This window comes from Sorghum bicolor, chromosome 4, assembly GCF_000003195.3.
Source record: "Sorghum bicolor cultivar BTx623 chromosome 4, Sorghum_bicolor_NCBIv3, whole genome shotgun sequence".
NCBI lineage: Eukaryota > Viridiplantae > Streptophyta > Magnoliopsida > Poales > Poaceae > Sorghum > Sorghum bicolor.
Window position 1 is genome coordinate 56632584 of NC_012873.2, and position 15221 is coordinate 56647804.

A 15221-nucleotide genomic window follows, 5' to 3' on the forward strand; every position below is an offset into this window, starting at 1 on the left:
AGGGCCCGTTCGTTTCTGGGCTGAAACGGCCTGGAACTATTTCGGGCCTGGAACATTCTATATTTTGTACTGGGCTAAAAATGTTTCGGGCCGTTCCAGGCCAGGAATACCTAACCGAACAGGCCCTCAAGCCCACGAGGTTCGTTGAATTTGGTACTGTGGGCTTAAGCAGGAGCGCCTGGGAGGCCCGGTGGGTTAAAGTGGGCCGCACCTGCCCCCTATGCGTCCGCAGTAGCCGCGCACGCCACTGTGCTTCCTCGAGGCTCATCTCAGCTTGGCCCACCTGACTCACACATTTCACTCACATCATAACACACGTACTCCATGTTTGTACACATAAAAAAAAAGAGAGAGATTAAAAGACTCTCAGAGCAACTCCAATAGTTTGCTAAAAGTACTTGGCATTCTAGGATTTTTGCCAAAACCACAAAAAATAGTCTCCAACAAGTTGGCAAAACTACTTGGCAATTTTATGAGCTTGGCAAAATTCCCCCTTCACTTGGCAAATATGCCAAGTCCTCCATCGCTTGGCATTACGTGTATCCCAATTTGCCAACTACTTTTGCCAATTTGTTGGAGGCTCAATTTTGTGATTTTGGCAAAAATTCTAGGATGTCAAGTTCTTTTGCCAAGCCCAAATAACAAACTGTTGGAGAATGCCTCTTTTTTTACTTGGCATTTGGTTTTGAGACTTGGCAAAACTATAGATTTGCCAAATGAGTTTTAGCATTGCTCGGTATACGAGAAACACGTACTATATCATCGAACGCGCATTCCTGGTAGGTTGCATTCTATGGGACTACAGGCCCTTCCGTGAAAAACAAATTGAATCTACTTTTATGAATCAAACATTTGAGATCTACGTAGATCCACCATAAAGTAAATCTATAGAATGTGTAAATTAAATTTTATGAAGTTAGTAAAATTTATCCACCACTACTACTAGTTGCACAAAAATAGCCTTTTTTTTTTCTTTCTCCCGACTACACCGCTTCCTCATGTCAGCAGGCTAGCGCCGCATCATGCCTTGCTGCCTGGACAGCCAACCGCCACCCTCTCCATCCGACCACTTCTCGCCCAAACTTTGCGTCCTGTTGTAGCTCGGAACTGCCACAAGCTCAGGCTACCACCGTCGCTGAGGGCTAGCCCCTATGGCCGTGGCCGCCAGCCATGGGGAAGAAAAATAAACCTTTGCTTTTTCCTATTTTTTTTATTGTGCCCCATGAATATGTTTTTTACAATTACATATAGGCCTTGTTTAGTTCACTCTGAAAACCAAAAAGTTTTCAAGATTCCCCATCACATCAAATTTTTTGGCACATACATGAAACATTAAATATAGACAAAAACAAAAACTAATTACACAGTTTAGCTGTAAATCACGAAACGAATCTTTTGATCCTAGTTAGTCTATAATTAGATAATATTTGTCACAAACAAACGAAAGTACTACAGTACCGAAAAGTTTTTACTTTTCGGAACTAAACAAGGCCATAGTCTAGATCCGCACTGGAGCTCTACCAAACACATCGGTGAAGCTCCGGTGCGAATCTGCCGAAGCTCTTCTAAACAAGCCCTAAGTCGTTTGGTATGGTTCTATCCTAAAATTTAACGGCAACTTCGCCAAAAGTTAAATGAGTTGTATCAATCAAACATCTTTAAAAGAATAAACTACTTAATTGGTGCACTCAAGAGAAGCATAGCCGTTTTTCTATGCAAATGCTAGAGATACAAATCTATGACTCTTTTCTTCAACTTGGGCTCCTCTAGAGGAGCACCTTGGAGAAAATCGTACCAAATAGGCACTAAATCACACGTGACAATGTAAGCTGGTTTATTTAGCGGCTTTATAGGACACATAAAAATTCTTAATTATTGTTGACACCGTTTTTGAGCACGTGTCTAGGATGGCAGGATAAGGTGGCATTATGATGTTTACAAAGTGAGTTGCCGATGAGGATGGTTGCCGATGAGAGAGAAGTTGAACGTGACTAAGTCTACAGGCAGTAATATTGTGCCGATGGCTAGATAAGAAAGTCTGCCGATGACTATGGCAAAGGGTCTGCCGATGATGCAAAGAGGGAGTCCGGAAGCTGCCGGTCGTTATGTGGAGGAGTTTCGGTTTGTCACGAGGGATAGTTTTGTTATTTCCTTAATTATTTACATCGTTTTGTATACGGATTCCGTGTAATTTGGAATTCGAATTCCAATCGTGTCTGGTTGTAGCTCTTTGAGCAGGGTATAAATATAGACCCTAGGGCCTTGTAATCAAGATATCAAGAAATCAATCAAACACATGTTTTTACTCATATTCCAGCATCTACTTTTCGACGACTTCGTCATACTTTTTTCCTTTTATTACGAGTTCTTAGGAATTCGTCGACTTAAGCTCGGCGTGTTCTCGAGTTCCGCGTGAGTACCTCTTAGCCGTGACATCCGGGCGCATCGCTGTTGTCAGGACTAAAGTATTCGAGTTATCACCTTTGCCGATAGCAAGGTCAAATCGGCTGGCACGCCTTAACGTTTGAATCGGGTATTAGCCCTTTGTGTTTGCAGATCAGTTTTGCATCAACACATCTTTTGGCACGCCCGGTGGGACAGATTCAAGATCAAGATCAACATGTCGATCTCTGACCTCGATCAAGACAACGTCATCCCCGTGACGGAAGCCAACCTCAAGGATGAGCAAAAGCAAGCTATTGCCCAAGCCATGGAAGAGTTCAAGCAGCAATGCCTGAAGTCTTTCAGCATAAACAGGAGCGGCGAAGTGGTCCAGAAAGATGCACTGCCGGCACCACGGCAGGTCACCTTCGACGCCAATCCTGGCAAGCTTCAAGATATGGTTGACAATGCCATCAATCGAGCGTTGATTAACCAAGCTGGTGTACTGTCTAATACGGTTTTCAACGCCGTGGCAAGAACTTTCAAGGAAGGACAAATCCCGCCAGATTATGTGGGGCCCTCTCATCATCAGCCAACGGCACCAGAGGTCACGGCTCCATCGGCTGCCTTGACGAATGCAAGTGCGCAGTCTGCCGTCCCTCCAAGTACATTGGGGACTACTGACGCACTATCTATGCCGATGGCAACCAACCCACAAATTTCAGTTGGGCAGCATAAACTGACAACAGATATGTTGGCATCGGCAATGTCAGGGTTAAATCTTCCTCCCAACTGGTGGGGTTATGGTATGCCTCCAGAGTTGACGCCGGGAACATCACAAATAACTGACATGAGGGGCAAAACTCCTATGACATCGGCACCTCCCAATGCGCCGGTGAACCAGAGTCCTCGGTATACCACAACTACTACCGCACGGCCTTACACTGGGAATCCTCAAGATTCAATGTTCCAGATGCCCAACGCATCGGCAGAATCAATGCTGATGCAACAGAGGTCTATGGCCCAGTCGGGGTATGTCAATTCAACGACGGTACCCAATTACCAATCATCGGCAGCACCTATGCCGATGAACGCTAATAATGGATGGCTTGGACAGCAAGCCTTTCCACAATCGCCCCAGCAGGGTTATCAGACTACGGGGTTCCAGCAAGGGCAGGTTTATCCCGGGTTCCAAGGTCAGGGAATTCCCAACCAGCCAATAAATTTTGGACAGCAACTCGGAGGACAGCCAATCGGTGGACAGCGGTTTGGTAGTCCGCAGATTGGAGGACAGGTGACCAATACAATGTTCCATACAGGTCACGTCCCGAACAGACACGTGGAGGTTCGCCACCAAATGCCAGATCCGCAGCCGCCTCATCGGCAAGATGCCGATGCGTATTGGGCCGATAAGATTGCCGAAGTAATGAGGGAACAATTTGGGATAAAACCCAAAGTCAACACTTATTCTTATCGGACACCGTATCCTCCAGCGTATGATTTGATCCCGCTTCCACATCGGTACAAAGTATCGGATTTTACAAAGTTTTCCGGACAGGACGACACGTCAACCATGGAGCATGTCAACAGGTTCATTATTCAATGTGGAGAGGCTGGTAACAGGGACGAATTGAGGGTTCGTCTATTTTCATCATCATTGTCTGGATCGGCCTTTACTTGGTTCATATCATTACCTCCCAATTCAGTAATTACTTGGGTCGATCTAGAGAAGCAATTCCACAGATACTTCTTCTCGGGGGTTCATGAGAAGAAGATCACCGACTTGGTCAAGTTGAGGCAACGTAATGATGAGTCGGTTGAGGGATTTGTGCAGAGGATACGAGAGGTCAAGAATAAATGCTATAGCTTGGTTCTGGATGATCGGCAGCTAGCCGATTTGGCTTTCCAGGGTTTGTTGCCACATATCAGGGATAAGTATGCCTCTCAGGAGTTCGAAAGTTTAAGTCACTTGGTGCAGAGGATATCTGATCAAGACATCAAGCCTTTCGAGCCTAAGAGGGCATGGAATAAGAAAGTCTCATTTGTTGATGAAGCAACAAGCTCAGATTCCGATGAAGAACCAGTAATCGGTTTGGCAGAGTGGGTAAAAAACAAGAAGCCGATGTCTTGTCCTTTTGGGCAGAAGGAACCAGAGAAGTTTGCCTTTGACACCGCTAAGGCCGATAGAATATTTGACTTTCTACTTCAGGAAGGTCAAATCAAACTGTCACCTAACCACGTGATCCCGTCGGCAGAAGAGTTGAAGAGGATGAGATATTGCAAGTGGCATAATGCGACTTCACATGACACCAACGAGTGCAAAGTATTCAGACAGCAGCTGCAATCGGCTATAGAGTCAGAGAGAATCAAGTTTGACAGTTCTAAAGCCCAGAAGCCGATGAAGATAGACCAACATCCTTTCCCGACAAACATGTTGGACGCTAAGGGGAAGGCTAAGGTCTTAACGTCGGAAACAGCTGAGAAGAGTGCATCGGTAGATCCTCAGCATCAAGTTACTACTGCCGATGCAAGAAATAAGGGCTTGGTCCAGGAAGGAACTAGCTCGGGAAGGCCTCCTCGGTCTGGTATCGTCATAACTCATAGAAGGCCACGAGGAAATTGGCAACAACGGGAAGATCGGTATCGGCGCCAGCAGGAAGATTATCGACGGGAAGAAGAAAGACGCCGACAGGAGTGGAATCGGCACAGGGATCATTGGAATTGTCCATTCTTCATCCATTGTTGGGAGGAAAATATCAAGCTTCCTACTGTCAGAGACTGCCCTGAGTGCAACGGTTATGATCGGTACGGTAGAACCGATCGGCGTTATCATGATGATGAACGGCGATTTAATGGGCCAATCAGAGGAAGGGCGTCAGTTCATGATCGGCTGGGGGGCAGGCTTAGCGTTCACGATCGGCTCAGTAACCGTGTCCGGTATTTTCCCCGGAACCAAGAGGAGCTCGAAGGAATGGCTGATGCGCGGGTTCCCGATGAATTCATATTTTGCAGGGATGCTAACACGCATCGCATGGAGTCAAGAGAGAACCAACGCCCGACGGCGAGGCAAAGGCCACTTCCTCCATGGTGCCCTCAAGGATTAACCAAGACTCAGAAAAGGAGGTTGCAACGTGAAAGGCAGGAAGAGCTAAATAAAGGAGAGAACTCTGGAAGTCGGCAGCCGTCAGACACTAAGAGGGAAGGTCCATCGGCTGGCGTCAACATGGTCTTCATGTTGCCGATGGAGTTTCTTGCACCAGCTAGTGACGATGAGTTGGAATTTTCTGATCAGATAGCTCAGTTGGCTCTGGATCCGATGACGGCTATCTTTGAGAAACCTGCCGATGACGAGAGGCAGCATCTTAAGGCTTTGTTCCTCAAAGGAAGGGTTGATGGGCAGCCAATGACTAAGATCCTAGTTGATGGTGGAGCTGCTATTAATATTATGCCGTATGCAGTATATCGGAAGCTTGGGAAAGGGGATCAAGATTTGACCAAGACCGATATGATGCTCAAAGACTTTGAGGGAAACGTGTCTCCAGTCAAGGGGGCGATATGTGCAGAGTTGACCATCGGCAGCAAAACCTTGCCGACAACTTTTTTCGTGATCAGCGGAAAAGGTGCCTACAATTTATTATTGGGGAGAGATTGGATTCATGCCAATTGTTGTGTCCCATCTACAATGCATCAGTGCTTGGTTCAGTGGGTAGGTGACAAGATTGAGATCGTCCCAGGGGATTCTTCTTATGTTATCGCATCGGCAGAAGCGGATACTTATGAAAGGACTAGGTGCATTTCAAGAGAAGTTTGGGAGAAAGATTTTCTCAAAGTTGCCGATTATGAGATTCAACCGATCCAAGCAGTCGGTTCTGACGACGGTTTTTAATGGATAGATTCGCCGATGATGGAAAATTAGGCCAGGGGTTCACATCGGCCGATGATTTGGTAGAAGTAGATATAGGTAGTGGTGATAAGCCTAGACCTACTTTTATTAGTGCTAAATTAGATCCTGAGTGTAAGCGACAACTGATTAGTTTGTTAAAGGAATATAAAGACTGCTTTGCTTGGGATTATACAGAGATGCCTGGTTTAGACCGATCAATTGTCGAACATCGGTTACCCATCAAGTCCGGATTTCGGCCACATCAGCAACCAGCCCGCCGATGTAATCCTAACATTCTACCTGATATTAAGGCCGAAATCACTAAACTTATTGAAGCTAAGTTTATTCGGCAGTGTCGGTATGCCGAATGGATTTCCAATGTTGTTCCGGTTTACAAGAAGAACGGGAAGCTTCGGGTGTGCATTGATTTCAGGAATCTCAATAAAGCTACGCCGATGGATGGATACCCAATGCCTGTCGCCGATCTACTGGTTGATGCTGCGGCTGGCCATCGGGTTATCAGCTTCATGGATGGTAATGCGGGTTACAATCAAATATTCATGGCAGAGGAAGATATTCCAAAAACCGCATTCAGGTGTCCTGGTCATGTTGGACTATTTGAATGGATAGTCATGACTTTTGGGTTAAAGAATGCTGGTGCTACTTATCAAAGGGCCATGAATTTTATATTTCATGAGTTCATCGGCAAGTTCGTAGAAATTTATATCGATGATGTAGTGGTTAAGTCTGGAGATTTCTCAAAGCATCTTGCCGATTTACGAAAAGTGTTGGAATGCACAAGGAAGCATGGATTAAAGATGAATCCCAACAAATGTGCATTTGGCGTATCGGCAGGGCAGTTTCTTGGTTTCATGGTACATCAGAGGGGTATTGAAATTAGTGAAAGATCTATTGATGCCATCAATAAAATAGTGGCCCCTACCAATAAAACTGAGCTCCAATCCTTGATCGGCAAGGTGAATTTTATCAGAAGATTTATATCGAATTTATCTGGGAGAATTCGTGCTTTCAGTCCTCTTCTTAAATTGAAAGCCGATCAGGAGTTTGTTTGGGGAGAAGAACAACAGTTGGCTCTGGATGAAATCAAAAAGTATCTAGTAAATCCTCCCGTTTTAGTTCCACCTCAACAAGGGAAACCCTTCAAATTATATTTATCTACCGATGGATCGGTTATCGGTTCAGCTTTAGTTCAAGAATTTGAAGGGAAAGAGAGAGTAATTTATTATTTGAGTAGGAGGTTGATTGATGCTGAAACCAGGTATTCGGCCATTGAGAAACTGTGCTTATGCTTATATTTTTCATGTATCAAGCTGAGACATTACCTGTTGTCGGCTGAATGTGCTGTTGTTTGCAAAGATGATGTGGTCCGATACATGCTATCTATGCCGATTATGAGTGGTAGGATCGGTAAATGGATTTTAGCGCTGTCGGAGTTCGATTTGCGTTACGAATCGGCTAAGGCAGTCAAAGGGCAGATCATGGCCGATTTTGTGACTCAGCATTGCGGTCTAGTGGAAACCTTGGAAATTGCACCCTGGACGCTCTTCTTTGATGGATCTACCTGTGACCGGGGGGCAGGAATCGGCATTGTATTGGTCTCTCCCAAGGGGAGGAAGTATGAGTTTTCCTTGCCGATTGTTGCTACATCAACAAATAATCAGGCTGAGTATCAAGCTCTGATCAAGGGATTGGAGTTGTTAAGAGAAGTTCGTGCTGATGCTGTTGAAATATTCGGGGATTCCATGTTGGTTATAAATCAATTGGCCGGAAGCTATGAATGCCGAAGTGAAGTTCTCATAACCTATTTCGAGAGAAGTACGCAACTGTTAAAGGAATTCAAGAACTTCCGATTGGAGCATGTTCCCCGATTGCATAATGAAGACGCTAATCGGTTAGCCCAGCATGCCTCAGGATATCAGCCAATGATTAATGCGACATCGGCAGTCAGTGCCGGTGATTGGAGGAAAGAAATTATCGACTATCTAGAAGATCCATCCAAAAAAGTTGAAAGACGGGTTCGATTTCAAGCGACCAAGTATGTGCTCCTTGAAAATGAATTGTATTATCGAACTATCGACGGAATTCTTCTCCGATGCTTGGGTGATGATGAAGCCAGAAGTTTGATGGGGGAAATCCATGAAGGAGTGTGTGGAGCGCATCAGTCAGCTTTTAAGATGAAGTGGATGATTCGAAGGAATGGATATTTTTGGCCAACCATACTTGAATATTGTTTTAAATATTTCAAGGGATGTCAAGGTTGTCAAAAGTTCGGTAATATCCAGAGAGCACCCGCATCGGCTATGAATCCTATAATAAAACCTTGGCCGTTCCGGGGGTGGGCCATCGATCTGATCGGCCAAATTTATCCACCATCTAGCAAAGGGCATAAGTTCATTCTAGTTGCCACTGACTACTTCACTAAGTGGGTCGAAGCTATTCCTTTGAAGAAAGTCACATCGGCCAATATGATTGATTTTGTGAAGGAGCATATTATTTACCGATTTGGGATTCCCCAAACGATTACTACCGATCAGGGCACCATGTTCACGTCGGGGGAGTTCGATGAATTCGCAATCGGTATGGGAATTAAAGTGTTGAATTCTTCTCCTTACTATGCTCAAGCCAACGGGCAGGCCGAAGCATCTAACAAAGGAATTATCAAGCTTATTAAACGAAAGATTGAAGAAAATCCTAGGCGATGGCATACATTGTTAAATGAAGCACTGTGGTCTTATCGGATGGCTTGTCATGGATCAACCAAGGTGTCACCCTATCAATTGGTGTATGGACATGATGCAGTGTTGCCTTGGGAGATTAAAGCTGGATCTAGGCGATTATCTTTTCAAGATCAATTGGCTGCCGATGATTATGCCACTTTGATGACCGATGAGTTAGATGATTTAGCAGGGCATCGGTTAAAGGCTTTAATGAGTATAGAAGAAAATAAGAAGAGAGTTGCTAGATGGTATGATAAAAAAGTAAAGGCTAAGGAGTTTGCCGATGGGGATTTGGTATGGAAGTTGATTTTGCCAGTTGGGACTAAAAGTTCGAAGTTTGGGAAGTGGTCTCCTAATTGGGAAGGTCCTTATCGGATAAGACACTCAGCTCCTGGTAATGCCTATATTCTAGAAACTCTCGAAGGAGTTGAATTTCCCAGAGCATTAAATGGCAAATATTTAAAGAGGTACTACCCCAGCATATGGGTCGACGCATAGAAGTTTAAGTGCCGATAACACTCCTATCGGCTGGATTTAAATGTTCAGGGGCAGACTTAATGTTTCAAAAGATGCCGATAACAGTCTTATCGGCTAGACTAAAAGCTAAAAGCGGAAAAACAAAGGTGTGTCGCCGATGAAAGCTTCAGATGTTCAGCAGCGCTTGGATTGCTGATATGGCGCGCAGCCGAATCTGATTGGCTGTCTCTATCTCTTTGATATCATCATCGGCAGAACCTTCGATCGGCTTCAGCTTCCTCTTCAGCTGTAGCGCTTTGCAACCATGGACGTTTCGTTCTTGTTCAAGGTGCTTGATGGTCTCCGGCAGTTGACTCTCTTCTTGCTGGGCTTGGGACAGAGCGTCCTCTACTTGCTTGAGTTCGGCCAGTAGAGCTTCTCTTTTTGCCGATAGATCAGACACTTTCTGCTTCAGTGCATCACCTGAGGACTTTAAGGTGCCGATGTTCTTATGTTTCTCATCGGCTAGGAGCTTTTCTTTCATCGTCTCCTTAGAAAGCTGGATTTGAGCGGCTCTATCGGCAAGGCGTCGAGTGGCTCTCTGGTACTGTAGCTGGCGGCTTTCTAGGTGTGCAGCATGGAAGAGTGTTTCTTCAGCATCGGCAGGAATTTGGCCTCTAAGGGTCTTGAACAGGGCTTTGGTTGGGTCAGAATCGTTGACCAGTTGAGTTGTGTCTTGATGAAGTATGGCCGATAGCTCTTCCAGCTTAGCTCTGGTTTCTGCCGATACAGTTCCAACTGCCCGAGAGGAGCTTGCTTCCTCGCCTTCTTCTTCGAAGATATCAATGGCGAAGGAGAATAAGCTGTTGGGAGAATCTTGTTCCTGAAAATGAAGATGAAATAAGTCAGTTTTATGGTCAAAACTTCGGCAGACGGTACTGGTGGAAAATTGGATGACTTACTTGCTTCAAGGCGATTTCTTGCCTTTGACTCAAAGATGCCGATGGAGCTACAGGTTGATCGGCAAATGTTGCCGATGGAACGATATCGCCTGAAAGAAGACAGGAAGGATTATGAGACTAAATGAGAATAAGTTTATCGGCGGAAGCATTGTTGAGATATGTTACCCGGAGGAGAGAGAACAGCTGCCTGAGTCGGGGAAACCGCCGATGATATAACTGGACCTGCCGGGCTAGTTGTTTGTTCACCTACGTCAGCTGATGCATCTGCCACTTGAGGTTCTTCCTGCTGGGGTTCTTCCATCTGTGGTGCTTCCTGTATTGGTTGAGGAGATGGTGCTTGCTGTGCCTGGACTTCTGGAGGAGAAGGGGAAGATTCCACCGGGATTGGGGACACCGGAGGAGGAGGAGGAGTTGCCACTTTCTGGCGCTTTGTTCCAGCCTTAGCACCTTGGATGCCCTTCCTCTTTGGCTGGCTAGACTGGGGGCATCGGCACCTTGGCGTTTGGCTTTTGCCGATGCACCAGTTTGCTGCAACAACAAAAAGGAGTTTATGAGCACAGATAACCGATATAAAGATAGTCAGCATAAATGAAAAAGGTTTTAACAGATTGCCTTGAAAGCTTGCGCCAGAGTGGAAGCAGTTACCATTGGTGATGTCTGAGTTTTCCTGGTGGTAACTTTCTTGAGGCGCGCACCCCGGTGCACGATGGAAGCCAGAGTGGGAGCATTATGGCCGATTGAGGAGATCGGGCCTGATGGGAATAAGTCGATCGGCTTGCCACTCCTGCTAACCGATGGGGGGGTGTTGTCAATCTGCAAAAGGAATACAGGGGTAAGTTACCGATGGGAATAGTATTGGAAAATGAGACATCGGTTTAAAATACTTACAGTGTCATCAGGGACTTCGTATTCGGGGTCGATCATGCCGCGGTATGAGAGGGCCGATCTGCAGAATAGATTCTCTTTCCATTCTGCCCACCATAGCTTGTATGCCTGAGTGATAAAGGCAGCTGGAATCCGTTCTGACAGATCTACATCTGTATCGGCATTTGGTGGTAGCTGGGCTACTCGAGTCCACTCGAGGAGGTTGGCGATGGGTTCTCTGGGCTTTATTACATCGGCATAAGGAAGTGCAATCGGCAATTGGCCGAAAGCTAGCTGGCGAGCTAATGCCGATGGATTATAAAATTCATAGGTTTGGGGGGAGGTTTTCGTGCTACCGAAGAAATTCACTGGTATGGCTCTGGGAGTCACGATTGCCATCATCACCTCATTGTCCCTGTCGAGAGCTTCATCAAATGGATTGAAGGTCAGAGAGAGCATGCTGTCTGGGTCGTCATAAGCCAGCCATGGTCGTTCATCTCTGGCCAGACCCTCATACAGAGTCTCGAAGAATCGGCCGATCTGATCCGGATTGTTCCCTGAACCGGGTAAGACTATAACGGCTTCACCAAAGTTCAAGGGGGCACGCGTTGCCGATTCCTCTTCACCTAACACATGATTCTCGGTTATATCTCTTGGGAAGTGCTGTGAGAACAAGTTGAAATCAAGGCGCTTATGCAGGTGCAGATTGAGCCACATATTAATAAACCACCAGGGGCCTCCCAAGTTGCCGATGGATTGGCCAAGCAGGAGTTTCTGGGCTACCTGATGAAGAAGGTGGTAAACAGCGCCGAGCAAATATCGGCCGAGAGGAAATTGGCCGCCGCTAGCCAGTCTTTCTGCTGCCGATAAATAGACAGAAGTCGGTCCTGCCGATCGACCACAGAATACAAACTTGTCCAGCCACATGTTCAGAAAGGTGGTTTGCTCCTTTGTGGTGACAGGCCCTCTCCCGCGGTACTTCTGGATGTACCCTGACCAACCGCCGATAGCGCGAGTCTCCACTTTGGCACTGGGGGCGGTATCAAAAAAGTGGGTGCTATCGGCAGAAGATATATCTAGCCCAGTAAGCATGGCTACATCGGCAAGGGTAGGAGAAGCAGGGCCATGGCCAAAAACAAAAGCATTGAGAGTGTCTGACCAAAAGTAGGATGCAGCTATCAGCAATGACTCGTTCCTGTGCATATCGGCAATGGATAGCCTAATGCATTGAGCTAGCTTCCTCTCACCCCATTGAACTTCATAAGAATTGCTGACCCTCAAGAACCAATCTTTCCACCCTACAGTAAGGCTGGGCCAAGAACGAAAGGTGTCTTTCCACAGATCTAAAGAAAAGTTTTCAGCTCTAAAGGGAATCCTGTTGGTTTCTGCATTGATAAGGTCGGTTGGATCTGGATCCCCTAGAGGGCCGAGGCACTGAAGGTGCGGTTGATCGGTAGGGATGACAATTTTGTTGGACAACTCCTAGTGTTTTGGGGAATAAAAATACAAAGAAAAAGGAAAAGGAAAATATTCGGTAAGATGAATCGCAGATGAACAGGAATGCGAGAAAAAGGTACAGCAGATGAGATGGAAGTCTGACCTCAGGGACGACGAAGCCAATGGCCATCTTGTCGTGAAGAGGACGTTGGAGGGCACCGGAGTTGATGAAGAAGAATGTTTGTCGGAGGTCTTGAGGGTTGTAGATGGCGCCGCCGTTGGAAAAGCAGAGTTGGATAGTAGAATGGTGTAATGGGGGAGGAGTACCCAAGAAGGAACTATTTATAGGACAAGATGGGCAAGGGAAAATCCGTCTTATCTCTTTGCCGCATCCGAGAAGCCCGAGGGTACTCAGGTGGATATGGTAACTGTTCGCACGGTAATCTAGGGATTGTGCAGGTGATTTGACAGGAAGCGGTCATTATCTAAAGATATTTTACTGTGCGCGATCTCCTGGTCGGTCCATCGGCGATATTCTATAACGGTCATCTTGCCGATGGGCGGATAGACGGGGGGTAACCGTTTTTTGCGAATATCCTGGTCAGAGCATCGGCAGATCTTTATAACGGAATTGTTGCCGATGTACGACCAAGAGAGATGCCCGTTTAGGAAGTTGGGGATTTCGAGGAATCTGCGGAGGATTAGGATCAGAGTTGTCCAGATTGAGGTTGTCGGTTACCAGATTAGGAGCATTAATTGCGGAGAAGGCATCATTACTGCAGAGAATTTCGGAGCATTAATAGTTTTATACTCCGAAACTGGGGGGCATGTGTTGACACCGTTTTTGGGCACGTGTCCAGGATGGCAGGATAGGGTGGCAGTACAATGCGGGTTGCTGATGAGGATGGTTGCCGATGAGGGAGAGGTTGAATGTGACTAAGTCCACAGGCAGTAATATGGTGCCGATGGCTGGGTAAAAAGGTCTGCCGATGACTATGGCAAGGGGATTGCCGATGACGCGAAGGAGGAGTCCGGAAGCTGCCAGTTGTCATCTGGAGGAGTTTCGGTTTGTCACGAAGGATAGTTTTATTATTTCCTTAGTTATTTGCATCGTTTTGTATACGGATTCCGTGTAATTTGGAATTCGAATTCTAATCGTGTCTGGTCGTAGCTCTTTGAGCAGGGTATAAATATAAACCCTAGGACCTTGTAATCAAGATATCAAGAAATCAATCAAACACACGTTTTTACTCATATTCCAGCATCTACTTTTCGACGACTTCGTCATACTTTTTTCCTTTTATTACGAGTTCTTAGGAATTCGTCGACTTAAGCTCGGCGTGTTCTCGAGTTCCGCATGAGTACCTCTTAGCCGTGACATCCGGGCGCATCGCTGTTGTCAGGACTAAAGTATTCGAGTTATCACCTTTGCCGATAGCAAGGTCAAATCGGCTGGCACGCCTTAACGTTTGAATCGGGTATTAGCCCTTTGTGTTTGCAGATCAGTTTTGCATCAACACATCGATTGAAGATGAATCCCAACAAGTGTGCATTTGGCGTATCGGCAGGGCAGTTTCTTGGTTTCATGGTACATCAAAGGGGTATTGAAATTAGTCGAAGATCCATTGATGCCATCAATAAAATAGTGGCCCCTACCAACAAGACCGAACTCCGGTCCTTGATCGGCAAGGTAAATTTTATCAGGAGATTTATATCTAATCTGTCTGGTAAGATTCGTGCTTTCAGCCCTCTTCTTAAATTGAAAGCCGATCAAGAGTTTGTTTGGGGAGAAGAACAGCAGTTGGCTTTGGATGAGATCAAGAAGTATCTGGTAAATCCTCCAGTTCTAGTTCCACCTCAACAAGGAAAGCCCTTCAGATTGTATTTGTCTACCGATGGATCGGTTATCGGTTCAGCTTTAGTCCAAGAATTTGAAGGGAAAGAAAGGGTAATTTATTACTTGAGTAGGAGGTTGATTGATGCTGAAAACAGGTATTCGGCCATTGAGAAACTATGCCTGTGCTTATATTTTTCATGTATCAAGCTGAGACATTACCTGTTATCGGCCGAATGCACTGTTGTTTGCAAAGATGACGTGGTCCGGTACATGCTATCTATGCCGATTATGAGTGGTAGGATCGATAAATGGATTTTAGCGCTGTCGGAGTTCGATTTGCGTTACGAATCGGCTAAGGCAGTCAAAGGGCAGATTATGGCCGATTTTGTGACTCAGCATTGCGGTGTAGTGGAAACCTTGGAAGTTGTACCCTGGACGCTCTTCTTTGATGGATCTACCTGTGACCGGGGGGCAGGAATCGACATTGTATTAATTTCCCCTAAGGGGAGGAAGTATGAGTTTTTCTTGCCGATTGTTGCCACATCGACAAATAATCAGGCTGAGTATCAGGCTCTGATCAAGGGATTGGAGTTGTTAAGAGAAGTTCGTGCTGATGCTGTTGAAATCTTCGGGGATTCTATGTTGGTTATAAATCAATTGGC